The sequence below is a fragment of the Pteropus vampyrus genome, unplaced genomic scaffold (genome assembly GCF_000151845.1).
Source record: "Pteropus vampyrus isolate Shadow unplaced genomic scaffold, Pvam_2.0 Scaffold553, whole genome shotgun sequence".
NCBI lineage: Eukaryota > Metazoa > Chordata > Mammalia > Chiroptera > Pteropodidae > Pteropus > Pteropus vampyrus.
Genome location: NW_011889334.1, coordinates 646,584 through 661,311, shown reverse-complemented (window position 1 = coordinate 661,311; position 14,728 = coordinate 646,584). Strand labels below are relative to the sequence as shown.

Below are 14,728 nucleotides of genomic sequence, written 5' to 3'. Positions count from 1 at the left end.
CCCCATGAAGTTATTTCTGTGAAAACTGGTTGCCCAGAAAAAAAAAAAATTAGAACTTTTAGATAAAATAGCTAAAATTCTTCATTCATCAAGCCAAACCTATCACAAAGTACAGATGGTAGTAAACAAAGATAAAGAAAACATTCTTAGTTTGATAAAAAATATATATATACAATGACACATGTAAAGGGTTCTTTGGCTGGCTGAGATGTTTACTCCTGTCAAGCTTTCCTTACCTAATATCAGTCACATTATATTTTTAATACATGTTATTAGACCACTGTTATTATTCCTATTCTCATTATATAAATATTATACTAGATACAAAAAGATAAAGGATAAAGTAAACAATAAAACTTGGATCATAATAGCTCACAGATTAGAAATGATCCGAAGTCTTTTTCGTAATGATGGCCTATGAGAACTGACTGCCTCCTATTTACCTGCCTTTTCTCCTTTTGGGAAAATTTGGCCTTAATTCACTTCCCGTGGTTTTGCCCTATCTCCAGTGGTCCATCATTTCAACAAGAGAATGCTGATACTGAGGTTTCCTAGGCATAAGCCTTCCTAGCACTGTGGGACCACATCATGTAACCAAAAGGTTGTCCTCAATGCATCCTTCAAATTGATTTATGACCAAAAGGGAAAATTGTGAATTTGACAGGGCTGACAAAATAACTGAAAATAACCACATATAATGTTCTGATCATAAAAATTCCTGAGAGGGCTATAATGAGAATTTATGTCCTAAGGCCTATATGATAGATTAGTCTTTACCTTGAGCAAGACCTGTGCATTGTTTTTCTAGATGTGAATCTAGGATAACATACTTAAAATGTCAGAACGATCTCTTCAGCCCTCCAGAGATAAACATCCTGGTATTGGGAGAGACAACTCCAACATTCCTCACTATTATCTTATCCACATATCTTTGTAAACTATGTATGTTAAATGTTAACTATCCTACACACACCAATGTAAAAGAAATATGTATCTCTCCATTTTTCTTTTTATCCATTCCTAGAGATTTCCCTGATTTACTTTCTCTTGCCTCCTTAATCTGCCACCAATGGATTTCATGTAACCTCCCTTACGTCTTCTCCTTTTATTCTAATGTATAAAATAAACTGCAAAACTGCTATTCCTTGGAGCATTTTCTCAATCTTTTGAGATTTTGCTTCTAGGAGAGGCAGCTTTCTCCCTGACTGAAGGGCTGGCAGAAGCTACTGTTCCATTGTTGAGTCCTCCTCCCACCCAGCAGGCAGATGCAGGCGGTCATCATATCTGAGACTCCATCAACCAGGCTAACACCAGTCGCTCTGCCCAGGTGATTCCCTGAGAGTCGACCCCACCCAACTTGCCTTTCCACCAAAGCCATTTTCAGTGGATTTTCTATACAAAAGGCCTGTCATGGCTCATGTTGTGGACTTTCCTAAAATCTCTTAAAGGTTCACAAAACCTAAACAAGTAGCATCTGGCCTCAGCGTGCCCTATACCTCATGCTGAGCAGACCCAAGCCCAGCATTAGCGGCAGCTGGCCTTGGTTTGCAGCTTGGCCTCTTGAGGCACATCCAAGCCCAGAGTGGGTGGCAGCCATCTGCAGATTGCTTGATGGCTCATGCCAGGTGGCGCCAGGCAGGGCATAGACTGTGACTGAACTTGGCCTATGGCGGGGCCCCTACCAGGAGGCCCCAGCCTGCACACCCAGTGGCTGGCTTTGGTCTGAGCCAGAGTACCACCCAGGGCCACATCCAAAGATGACATACCCAAAAGGCAGACTGAGAAAGCACCAAAGCCCTGCTAGAGTGAATCCAGCTCCATAGGGTCATCCCCTATACAACAGATCCTCCACTGTAGTCATGGCCAGTCATCACAACCAATTAGCCCAAGAGTCAGTCCCTCCCACTGATGTGCAAATGACAACCAAGGATCAACTGCAAGCATAGGGCATACACAACCCACACAAGGGACACACCTGGGGCACCCAGTGCAGGTGACCAAGGAGACTATGCCACTGGGTCCCACAGGACATCTACTACATAAGGCCACTACCCTAAGACCAGGAGATCTAGCTGCTCTACCTAATACATAGAAATAAAACACAAGGAGGCAGCCAAAATGGGGAGACAAAGAAACAAGTCCCAAATGAAAGAACAGAACAAAGGTCCAGGAAAAGAACTCAATAAAATGGAGACAAGCAATTTACCAGATGCAGAGTTCAAAACACTGGTTATAAGGATGCTCAATGAACTTAGAGGAAGAGTAGATGAACTCCATGAGAACTTTAACAAAGAGATAGAAAATATTAAAAAGAACCAGTCAGAAATGAAGCATACAATAACTGAAAAAAATAATACCTTAGGAAGAATCAACAGTAGATTAGACTAAGCAGAGGATTGAATCAGCAACTTAGAAGATAAAGTAGCAGAAAACACCTAATTGGAACAGCAATAAGAAAAATGAATTTAAAAAAATGATAGTTTAAGGCACCTCTGTGACAACATCAAGTGTATTAACATTTGTATCATAGGGATAGCAGAAGGAGAAAAGAGAGCAAGGAATTAAAAACCTATTTGAAGAAATTAAAATGGAAACTTTCCTAACCTGGCAAAGGAAATAGGCATACAAGCCCAGGAAGTGCAGAGTCCCAAGCAAGATGAACCCAAAGAGGCCCACACCAAGACACATCTTAATTAAAATGCCAAAGGTTAAAGACAAAGAGAATCTTAAAAGCGTCAAGAGAAAAACATCTGGTTACCTACAAGGGAGCTCCCATAAGATTGTCAATTGCTTTTCAGCAGATATTTTGTAGGTCAAAAGGGACTGGCAGGAAATAGTCAAAGTGATGAAAAGCAAGGACCTCCAATCAAGATTACTCTACCCAGCAAAGCTATCATTTAGAATCAAAGGACAAAGAGCTTCCTGGACAAGAAAAGCTAAAGGAGTTCATCACCATCTGTAGGGAGCTAAAGCTCCCCAAATTTAAAAGAGTGCATGGATTGTCTCGGGAGGCCTGCTTGCCTAAAAAAGAAAAGGCTGGTTCTGTGGAATTTCAGGAAGAAGAAGATTAAGTATAGCCTAAGGGAGTGTCAAAGGAAGTGTCAATTGCACCTCGATCTTCAGGATGTTACTTTTGTGTTGTTTTGGGATACACAGAGGAACAGATTGTGTTTAAAAGAAGGTTAAGAAATAAACTCGGAGAGGCAGTTGTGAGATCTGCTCTCCCTCCTGCACCCTGTCTGTCTTCTCTTTTTTCTCAGTCCCCGCTCCCCCATTCAGGTACCCGGTTTGACTTGGTCGGCTGGCTTCCGACAACCATCAAGCTAGTTTTATAGGAAATGTTGGAGGACTTCTTGAAGAAAAAAAAAGAGAGATTAAAAATATGAATAATTAAAGAGCAATACCTACATATTTATCAATAATTCTTTTGAATATAAATGGATTAAATGATCTACTCAAAAGAGTGTGGTCAAATGGATAAGAAAACAAGACCCTTACATATACTGTCTACAAGAGACTCACTTCAGATTCAGACACAACAGACTGAAGCTAAAGGGATGACTAATGATGTTTCAAAACGAAAAGGCTGAGGTAGCAATACTTATACCAAACAAAATAGACTTTAAAACAAAGCCTATAACAAGAAACAAAAAAGGACCTGGTAATCCCACTTCTGGATATTTATCCTATGAAACCCAAAGCACTACTTCCAAGGGACATATGAATCCATATGTTTATTGTAGCATTATTTACAGCAGCCAAGATATGAAGGAATCTTGTGTGTCCATCAATGGATAAATGGATAAAGAAGAGATGGTACATACATACAGTGCGATATTACTCAGCCCAAGAAAAAGAATGAAACGACATAGATGCAACAACATTGATGGTCCCTAGATGTTGTGCAGAGTAGACTAAGTCAGACAGAGAAAGACAAATGCCCTATAATTTCACTTACATGTGGAATCTAAAGAACAAAAGAAACAAAACAGAAACAAACTCATAGATACAGAGAACATTTGGATGGTTGCCAGATGGGAGCGGGGTTGGGAGAGTGGGTAAAAAAGGAGAAAGGATTAAGAAGTACAAATGGGTAGTTACAAAATAGTTATGGGATATAAAGTATAGTAAGGAATATAGTCAATAATATTATAACTATGTACAGTGTCAGATAGGTACTAGATTTATTGGTGTGATCACTTTGTAATTTATATAAATGTCTAATCACTATGTTGTACACCTGAAACTAATAATTGAAAAACTAAAATATTATTTTCAATAAAAGAATTGAAGGTAAAAAAGAAATCCTTTGTAGTGGTGCAGTGTACTTATTGCATCACATGAAGAGGTACATGATCTCTGACCCCACTTTTAGTAATAGGAAGTTTGATGGTAGGTTTAGGTGTTGTCAGCCTGATCTCATCATTCTCCATTGTGTTGGTTATGGATTTATTGCTTCTCAGCTCCAAAAATTAATGTGAGCCCTTTATTTTTCCTTTGCCAGAAGGCACTAATCTGTGTCAGTAGAGGGCACTAAAGAATCATTGCAGGAAAAAATGTTTTTTGCTTCCTAGTCCTGGTGTGTTCCTTGCCCAGCTCCTGCAACTAGCGCCTGGCTTTTCCAGCACCACTTCTAAAGCACCAGAGGCTTCCCTAGCATCCAGCTTCTGCACTGCACAGTGGTCAGCAATAAACAGTGGCCAGCAGCTTCTTAGGCATCCCCCTGGGGAGGTTTTTATATTGGAGCCTGGTGTGAACAGCTTTCTTCCACACCCAGGAAGGTGGATTTCTGGGAAGTTCCAATGGGCAGATTTCTGGTAAGCCCTGCTGCAGCAAAACCATCTTGACTTCCTTACCATTCTGTGAGCCATGGCGGCACTTTCACTAATATCTACTCTGTTTTCTCAAAGACAACTATAAATATCTCATCTCCAGCTTCAATATTTTTTATCTTCTCGTGAGCATACAAACATAATATATCCCATTTAAAAAAAAAAAAAACATTTGATACCTAAGTTTTTCAAAGATTTTTGCTTATCCAACCCTTCCCCTCATTTCTCTGCTTCCCAGAACTTAAAAATTTTGTCTGTACTTGCTTCTCTCCATTTTCTTTCCTCCCTCTCTTAAAAACTGAAATATATCACATGTTCAAGAGAATATATAATGCATGTATATGTTTTAAAATATTAATAATAAGATAGTAAAGTAGAGTCTGGCATTCATCTCTTATTCTAAGCAATCAGACTGGTTTTATAACTAAAGGAAATGATTCCCTCTATCTGTTCAAACAAAGGCTCAGAGGAGGCCTATTTCACCTTCCCTCCTGAAACAGCTGGTATTATTTCTACTCATTTCCCTATCCTCTCCTCCTTGGGGCTTAGAAAGACTTCCACCTAGAAAGAAGACATCAGAGAACTGAGTTTTAGGTCCCTTTACCTTAGCTGCCTTCCCAGAGGAGCCTCTCTAGTGATTCCAGAGATGATTCCCACTACCATCCAGTCACTGACCAGCCCAACTGGGCCAAATGGACGTCCACTGTGCCCAGGGTGAGTGAAGTCTTCCACTCCAAGTGTGGCTTGGTCAACTTTTTCCCTACTTACAAATGCCATGACACTGGGACCAATGATGTGAGCCTCACTCTGGATAGCAACTGTTATATAAAGTGCAGTGACACCCACCGCTAGTGACGTATGACGTATGACATTACTTATATTAAGACTCACCAATGGTTACTTTCAAGCACAGGAGGCACAAAATGCAAAGGATACACTAGTCTCTCTATTCCATAGAGACAAGAGTCTATACCAGTAGGGCTGGGAGTGCTATGAAGAGCCTTCCAGTGAAAGGAAGGCCCCGCCCAACAATTTTGCATGTTTACAAGCTGGCACAAAGGCGATTTGGGAACACTTAGTCTTCTGTGTAACAAAAAATGTAACAAGAAATCTCCACGCCCAGGAAACAATCTTGAAGGCTGCCAGAGCTCTAAGAAGTCTGCAGACCAAGGTGGTTGACATCGTCCAGAGGCCTTGCTGTTCTTCCATGGACCAGTTAAGTCCAGTTCAGTGTCAGACTATAACAAGAGACGAGGAGAAGAAGCCCTTATAGCCAAGACCAACTGTTTATCTCTCCATACTTTCAGAGCGCTTAATTCTGGGATCAAGTATGTCAAAATGGCAGTTTAGTCCTAAATTTCTCTACTTACATTAGTCAAAATAGGCTAACTATGGTAACAAACAATATAAACTTTCTGTGGCTTAATACCATAAAGGTCTGTTTCTCACAAAGGTCACAAGTCAATGCAGGTCAGGTAGCCCTGCTTCATGCTAAAGTACACAGGCTCCTTGAATGTGTGGCTCTGCTCAGACCATAGGGCTGCAGAGTCCTCCTCTGGCTCCTCTCCATCTATCCAGCTGATATATGAAGAGAGACCATGAAGAAGGCACACCTTCTCTTAATTACAATCACCCAAGGTGATATTCATCCATTACACTTTGGGCAGATCGCGGTTGAATGACTCCACCTAACTAAATGTAGTCTTCACGAGTATCAAAAAGAAGCAACAGGTTTGATGAATAGAACCATCTTTGCCTAACCATCTTTCCCCACAGACACCTTACAGACTGCTAATAAGTAGCTACTACCCACATGTGGCTATTTAATATAAATAAAGTTTAAAATTTCAGTTCCTCAGTTGCACTAGCCATATTTCAAGTGCTTGATTGCCACTTGCAAGCTTTAGCTATTGTAGTAGACTGTAAATAGAAGTTTATATCATCACAGGAAAGGTCTATTGGACAGCACTGATATAGAATATAATAGACAGGAATTAGAAGTAAACAGATGAAACATTCAAATTGGATAATCTTAGCAGAGGTTAGCAAAAGAACAATCGCTATATAGTGGCAGAAACAGCTGAATTATGTGGGAAACAAACTGTAAGCAGTAAACTTGGATAGTTAGTCAAAGATATTTCCAAAGTGTTGAAGATGCAACCTGTTTTCTTCTTGTTGTGTTTGAGAGTAAAGAGATAAATTGGAGGAACTGTTAACCAAAACAGAACCAAGACTTAATGATTTAGGAACTTCTCAGCATATCCAGATTGCAAAATATTCTAAAATTATCAGATTTGCTATCAAGAAAGCATGCTCTGGAGAGAAACCAATGATGTGGCTGAACAAGCTTTGGCTAGTGCCTTGAAAGGATCAAAAAGCCAGAGTATTTCATCACATGGAGAGTTCTTTAAAAAGATTAGGTATGTGACTCATGCATCCCCTCAGCCATTTCAACAGAAGCCAGGAAATAGGGGTGATATTATTCAGGAAATATCCATGGAGGAGCCTCTTGTTTAATGGCATAAACCTTAGTAACGTACACAGGAGACCCACAAAGTTTTTGATGATATATCAGCAGAAACACTGCCACCTTGCACTGAAAGAGAAACAAGACAAACTAAAAGATAGCTGCTGCACTCCCAAAATTTTACAAGTAGGAAACAGGCTGGTAAAACTACTCAATTGCAAATATGTGCTACCCTTCCAGAAGAAGAAAGAATGAATCTGAGGGAAGCATCTTAGACCCAGAAGATGGAGTCACAAGCCACAGAGGATTATTCCTGGGCCTTGAAACCATTAGAGTTTTCCCTGCCAGTTTTCAAATTACTTCAAACCAGTGACTCCTTTCTTCCTTCCATTTCTCCCTTTTGGAATGGGATTGTTTATTATAGCTATTATCGTATACCTGCCCCACTTCTGTATTTTGAGAGACGATAAGTTTTTTTCTAATTTTGCAGGTCCACATATAGAGAGGAATATTGCCCCAGGATGGCTCACACCCAGAGATCACTCATGCCTGGTTTAACGATTTAGATGATGAGATTTGAGACTTTCGAGATAATATTATATACATGAAATCTTGAATTCGAGTTGATGCTGTAATGAGTTGAGACTTTTAGGAACGTTGGGGCGGGGTGAATATATTTTACATGTGAGATGGGCATGAATTTGGGGGATCCAGAGGGTAGAGTGTGGTAGGCTGAATAATGGACTTTGAAGATAGCCATGCCCTAATCCCCAGAACTTGTGAATGTTTCCTTATATGACAAAAGGGACTGTGTAGATGTGATTAAACTAAGGATCATTAAGTGGCAAGATTATCCTGCATTATCTAGGTGAACCCCAAATGTGATCACAAGTGTCCTTACAAGAGGGAGGCAGAAGAAAATTTGACTACAGAAAAGGAGAATTAAAGACTGGAGTAATATACTTTGAAGATGGAAGGAGCCACAAGTCAAGGAATATAGATGACCACCAAAATGTGAAAAGGGCAAAGAAATGAATTCAACCTCTCAGAGCCTCCAGAAGGAACTAGCCCTAGTGACATCTTGATTTCAGTCCTATAAGACTCATTGTTATGACTTTGTAAAATTAACATTTGTTAAGCAGAACACAGGATGCCAAATGACCCTTGGTTTAACAACAGACCACAAGAGAATTAAAATGAAGAAGTTTATCACTCACGGGTCTTGGAGGAGGTGTAGAATGGGTTGTAAGCTGACAAGGTCCTTGCAACCTGTGAGGGCAACCAAGGGTTACCTTGCCTCAGCAAACTCCTTCTGAGAACAAGAAAATATAAACATAGCCGCAGGCAGTCAAACAAGCTGAAGGTCATGATAAGATATGGCTTGGGAAAAGTAGAAGGAACAGTGTTGTTATGACTAAGGGAAACTGCTTATGCCAACCAGTATGTTCTTGTATAAAAGCATCTTGCAAAAATAAAACTGGGCCATTGTTCACCACCGGTAGACAGTGAACCTCTTGATCATCACTTTCTGTCTTCTTTCTTTTCTCAATCTCCCACCATTCCCACTCAGGTTTATTTTCTAGGGCCGCTCTGGATGTGGCAGGATTTACCACTTGCTGGACGTGGCAAGGAGGTACATGGCATACCTTGAGGGCCACACAGGGTGGTTAAGTAGAGTGCAGAAAGAGAAAGAGGCAGAACCTGGGGCACGAGCCTTTATTAGGGTCCATGGATGGAGTGCTTTGGGGTTACTTGGCTAGAGCCAGATTGTTCAATTCATACCAAATAGATAGGGTACTGGTAAGCTCCACAGAAGTCTCATCTAAGGGGCATACAGGGGAAGGCCCTGGGAGGCAAGAGAGACTTGATCACAAAAGCTATTGGGGAAGTCATATCAGGAATTTACATTTTCTTGTGACTCTGGTATGCTATCTAGAGAATGTGCTTGCATGAGGTGGCTAAGTATTGGTTTAAGATCCCCCTTACACTGCTAGGCCAAACAAATGGATGCTGAGGCAGAAATACCATGGAGTAGCTTAGCTAAACTCTTGACACTTATTTTGGATTTCTGACCTCCAGAAGAGAATAAATTTATGTTTTGTGTTTTTTTTATTAGTTTCAAGTATACAGTACATTGGTTAGACATTTATATAGTTTATAAAATGATCCCTCTAATTGCACCTTTTCTCCTCTGGTTTTCCAATATATTAGTGCTAACTGCATTCCCTAGCCAATATATTAATGCTAACTGCATTCCCTATGCCGTCCTCCCCATCCCCGTGACCATCTATCAACTATTAATTTGTACTTCATTAAAACTTCACCTTGGATGTGGTTCCATAGTATAGCAGTTAGCACGTCTGCTTTACATACAGAAGGTCCTGGGTTCATGCCCCAGTGGAGCCATAGTCCATGGTCTACGGCCATGCCACCCTCAACAAGCCTGATGTCTGATCTCAGAAGCTAAGCAGGGTCAGGCCTGGTTAGTACTTGGATGGGAGACCACCTAGGAAGACCAGGTGCTGTAGGCATAAATAATAATAATAAACAAAAATTTTTTAAAAAGAAAATTTCACCTCGTTTTCCCAGCCTCCCAACCCCCATCTCCTCTGTCCATCACCAAGTTGTCCTCCATATTTGTGAGTCAATTTTTGATTAGTTTGTTCTTTTTGCTCCTTAGATTCTGCATATAAGTGAAATCATATGGTACTTATCTTTCTCTGTCTGACTTATTTCACTCAGCATAATTACCTCTAGATCCATCCATGTCCTTGCAAATGGTAGGATTTCATTTTTTTAATGGCTGAGTAATATTCTATTGCATAAATAAACCATAACTTCTTTATCCAATCGTCTACTGATGGGCATTTATGTTGCTTCCATATCTTGGCTATTATAAATTGTACTGCCATAAATATTAGGATGCATAGATCTTTACAAATTACTGTTTTGTTTTTCTTTGGATAAATACCCAGAAGTACAATTGCTAGGTCAAAGGTATAGCCATGTTTAATTTTTTGAGAAACCTCCAGACTGTTTTCCACAGCGGCTATACCAATTTGCAATCCCACCAACAATGTATGAGGGTTCCCTTTTCTCCACGTCCTCACCAGCAACTTGTTGTTCTTTGATTTATTGTTGATAGCCATTCTGACAGGTGTCAGGTGATATTGCATTGTGGTTTTAATTTGCATTTCTCTGCTGATTAGTGACCTTGAGCATCTTTTCATATGTCTATTGGCCATCTGTATTTCCTCTTTGGAGAAGTATCTGTTCAGGTCTTCTGCCCATTTTTTAATTGGGTTGTTTGTTTTTTTGTGGCTGAGCTGTATGAGTTCTTTATATATTTTGGATATTAACCTCTTATCAGATGTATCATTAGCAAATGTCTTCTCCCAAACAGTCAGTTGTCTTTTTGTTTTGTTGGTGGATTCCTTTGCTGTACAAAAACTTTTTAGTTTGGTGTAGTCCCACTTGTTTATTTTTTCTTTTGTTTCCCTTGCCCAGGGAGATATATCTGAGAAGAAATTACTGTTAATAATATCAGAGAGTTTGCTGCCTATGTTTTCTTCTAGAAATTTTGTGATTTCAGGTCTTACATTTAAGTCTTTAATCCATTTTGAGTCTATTCTTGTATATGGTGTAAGAAGATGGTCCAGTTTCTTTCTTTTGCATCTATCTGTCCAATTTTCCCAGCACCACTTATTAAAGAGACTGTCTTTACCCCATTGTATATTCTTACCTCCTTTGTCATATATTAAGTGCGTGTATAGACATGGATTTATTTCTGGGCTCTCTATTCTGTCTCATGGATCAATGTATCTGTTTTTATGACAATACCATGCTGTTTTAATTACTGTAGCCTTGTAGTATAGTTTGATATCAGGTAGTGTGATATCTCCAACTTTTTTCTTCTTTCTCAAGATTGCCATGGCTAATTGGGGTCTTTTATGGTTTCATAAATTTTAAGATTATTTGTTCTAGCTCTCTGAAAAATGCCTTTGGTATTTTGATAGGGATTACATTGAATATATAGATTGCTTTGGGTTGCATGGCCATTTTAATGATGTTGATTCTTCCTACTCATGAGCATGGTATATGCTTCCATTTATTTGTATCTTCTTCAATTTCTTTTTACAATAACATAATTTTCTGCGAACAGATCTTTTACCTCCTTGGCTAATTTGATTCCCAGGTATTTTATAGTTTTCGATACAATTGTAAATGGGACTGTTTTCTCAATTTCTCTTTCCAAAAGTTCATCATTGTTGTATAAAAATGTCACTGACTTCTGAATATTTATTTTGTACCCTGCTGTTTTACTGAATTCATTGATCAGTTCTAACAATTTTTGGCGGAATCTTTAGGGTTCTCTATATATAGTATTATGTCATCGACAAATAGTGAAAGTTTGACTCCTTCATTTTCTATTAGGATACCTTTTATTTCTCTTTCTTGTCTGATTGCTGTGGCTAAGACTTCCAATATAGTGTTGAAGAGGAGTGGTGAAAGTGGGCATTTTGTCTTGTTCCTGATCTTAAGGAAAACACTTTTAGCCTTTCTCCATCGAGTATGATGTTAGTTGTAGATTTTTCATATATGGTCTTTATTACGTTGAGGTATATTCCCTCTATTCCCACTTTGCTGAGAGTTTTTATCATAAATGGATGCTGGATTTTGTCAAATGCTTTTTCTGCATCTATTGATATAATCATATGGTTTTTTCTTTTGATCTGTTAATGTAGTGTATCACATTGATTGAGTTGTGGATATTGTAACAACATTGCATCCCAGGAATACATCCAACTTGATATGGTGTTGATGTTTTTAATGTATTGCTGAAATCAGTTTGCTAATATTTTGTTGAGGCTTTTTGCATCCATGTTCATAAGAGATTTTGGCCTATAGTTTTCTTTTTTTTTGTCATGTCTTTGTCTGGTTTTGGAATCAAGGTAATGGAGGCCTCATAAAAGGAGTTAGGGAGCCCTCCCTATTCTTGAATTTTTTGGACTAGTTTGAGAAGAAGAAGTGTCAATTCGTCTTTGAATGTTTCATAAAATTTGTCTATGAAGCCATTTGGTCCAGGACTTTTGTTTTTTGGGAGGTTTTTGATTACTGATTCTATTTCATTGGTGGTAATCAGTCAGTTCAGATTTTCTGTTTCTTCTTGACTCAGTCTTGGGAGAGTGTATGTTTCTAGGAATGTGTCCATTTCTTCCAGATTGTGCATTTTGTTGGTATATAATTGCTCATAGTATTTTCTTATAATCCATTGTATTTCTGTGGAGTCTGTGGTTATTTCTCCTCTTTCGTTTCTGATTTTATTTATTTGAGTCCTCTCTCTTTCCTCTTTGATGAGTCTGGTTAAGGGTCTGTCAATTTTGTTTATCCTTTCAAAGAACCAGTTCTTGGCTTCATTAATATTTTGTATTGTCTTCCTAGACTCTATTTCATTTATTTCTGCTCTGATCTTTATTATTTCTTTGTCTTTTCACTTTGGGCTTTGTTTGCTGTTCTTTTTTTAGTTATTTCAAGTGTAAAGTTAGATTATTTATTTGATCTTTTTCTTGTCTCTTGAGGTAGGCCTGTATTGCTATGAATTTTTCTCTTAGGACTGCTTTTGCTGTGTCCCATTGATTTTGAGTCATTGTATTTTCATTTTCATTTGTTTCCAGGTATCTTTGTCTTTGATTTCTTCCTTGATCTCATTGATAACCCATTAATTGTTTAGTAGCATGTTATTTACCCTCCATGTGTCAGTGTATTTTCCAATTTTTTTCTTGTAGTTGATTTCTAATTCCATACCATTGTGATCGGAGAAGACGGTTGATATGATTTCAATCTTCTTAAATTTATTGAGACTTGTTTTATGTCCTAACATGTGGTCTATCCTGGAAAATGTTCCACGTGCACTGGAGAAGAAAGTATATTTTGCTGCTTTGGGGTAAAATGCTCTGAAAATATCTATTAAATCCATCTAGTCTAGTGTGCCTTTTAGGCCCATTGATTCCTTGTTGATTCTTTGCCTGGAAGATCTGTCCATTGGTGTCAGTGGGGTGTTAAAGTCTCCTACTATGTGCGTATTACTGTTGATCTCTCCTTTTATGTCAGTCAATAATTGCTTTATGTATGGTATGTGTTCCTATGTTGGGTGTGTATATGTTTACTAGGATTATGTCCTCTTGATTTATGGATCCCTTTATCATTATGTAATGCCTTTCTTTGTCTCTTATTATAGCCTTTGTTTTAAAGTCTATTTTATCTAAGTATCTCTATCCCAGCATTTTTTTTTTTTTCGTTTCCATTTGCATGGAATATCTTTTTCCATCCCTTTACTTTCAGTCTGTGAGTGTCATTTGATCTGAAATGGGTTTCTTGTAGACAGCATATGTATGGGTCTTGTTTTCTTATCTATTTGGCTACCCTATATCCTTTGATTAGAGCATTTAGTCCATTTACACTTAAAGTGATTACTGCTAGGTGCATAGTTACTGCAATTTTATTATTTGTATTTGTTATTTCAACTTTCTTTTTTACCTCTTCTCTTTTTACAGAAGTCCTTTTAACATTTCTTGTAATACTGGCTTGTCGGTGATGAATTCCTGAAGCTTTTTCCTGTCTGGGTAGCTCTTTATCTCACTTTCCATTTTAATCGAAAGCCTTGCTGGGTAGAGTATTTGTGATTGTAGATTCTTGTTTTTCATGACTTTGACTCTTTCTTGCCAGTCCCTTTTAGCCTACAAAGTTTCCACTGAAAAATAAGCAGATGTTCTTATGGGGGTACCCTTGTAAGTAACTAGCTGCCTTTCTCTTGCTGCTTTTAAGATTCTCTCTTTGTCTTTGATCTTTGGCATTTTAATGATGATGTGTCTTGGTGTGGGTCTGTTTGAATTCCTCTTGTATGGGACTCTTTGTGCTTCCTGAACTTATGTCTAATTCCTTTGCCAGGTTAGGGAAGTTTTCTGTCATTTCATCAAATAAATTCTTGATTCTTATTTCTCTTCTTCAGGTACTCCTATGACCTGGATATTGTTATGCTTCATGTTGTCCCAGAGGTCTCTTAAATTATCCTCATTTTTAAAAAAAATTCTTTTTTCTTTTTGTTGTTCTGATTGGGTGTATTCTGCTACCTTGTCTTCCAGTTTGCTGACTCAATATTCTGCTTTATCCAGTCTACTGTTGAATCCTTCTAGGGTATTCTTCATTTCAGTTATTGTATTCTTCATTTCTGTCTGCTTATTTTTATGGTTTCTATGTCCTTTTTTATGCTTACTATTGTGCTGGCTGGAAAATTACTGCTTGGCTGTCGCCCATGGGAACATAGGCTATCACCCATGGGAACATAGGCTATCACCCATGGGAACATAACATTCTAACAATAAGCTTTCTGCTTCTATACCCCCGCTTGCACAACTGACCTGTGGGTTGA

General features: G+C 38.5%; 1 pseudogene; it reads left to right on the top strand.

The window, feature by feature from the left end:
• Nucleotides 1–9,714: 9,714 nt before the first annotated feature.
• On the top strand, nt 9,715–9,830 carry LOC111733360 (annotated as a pseudogene).
• Nucleotides 9,831–14,728: the final 4,898 nt, after the last annotated feature.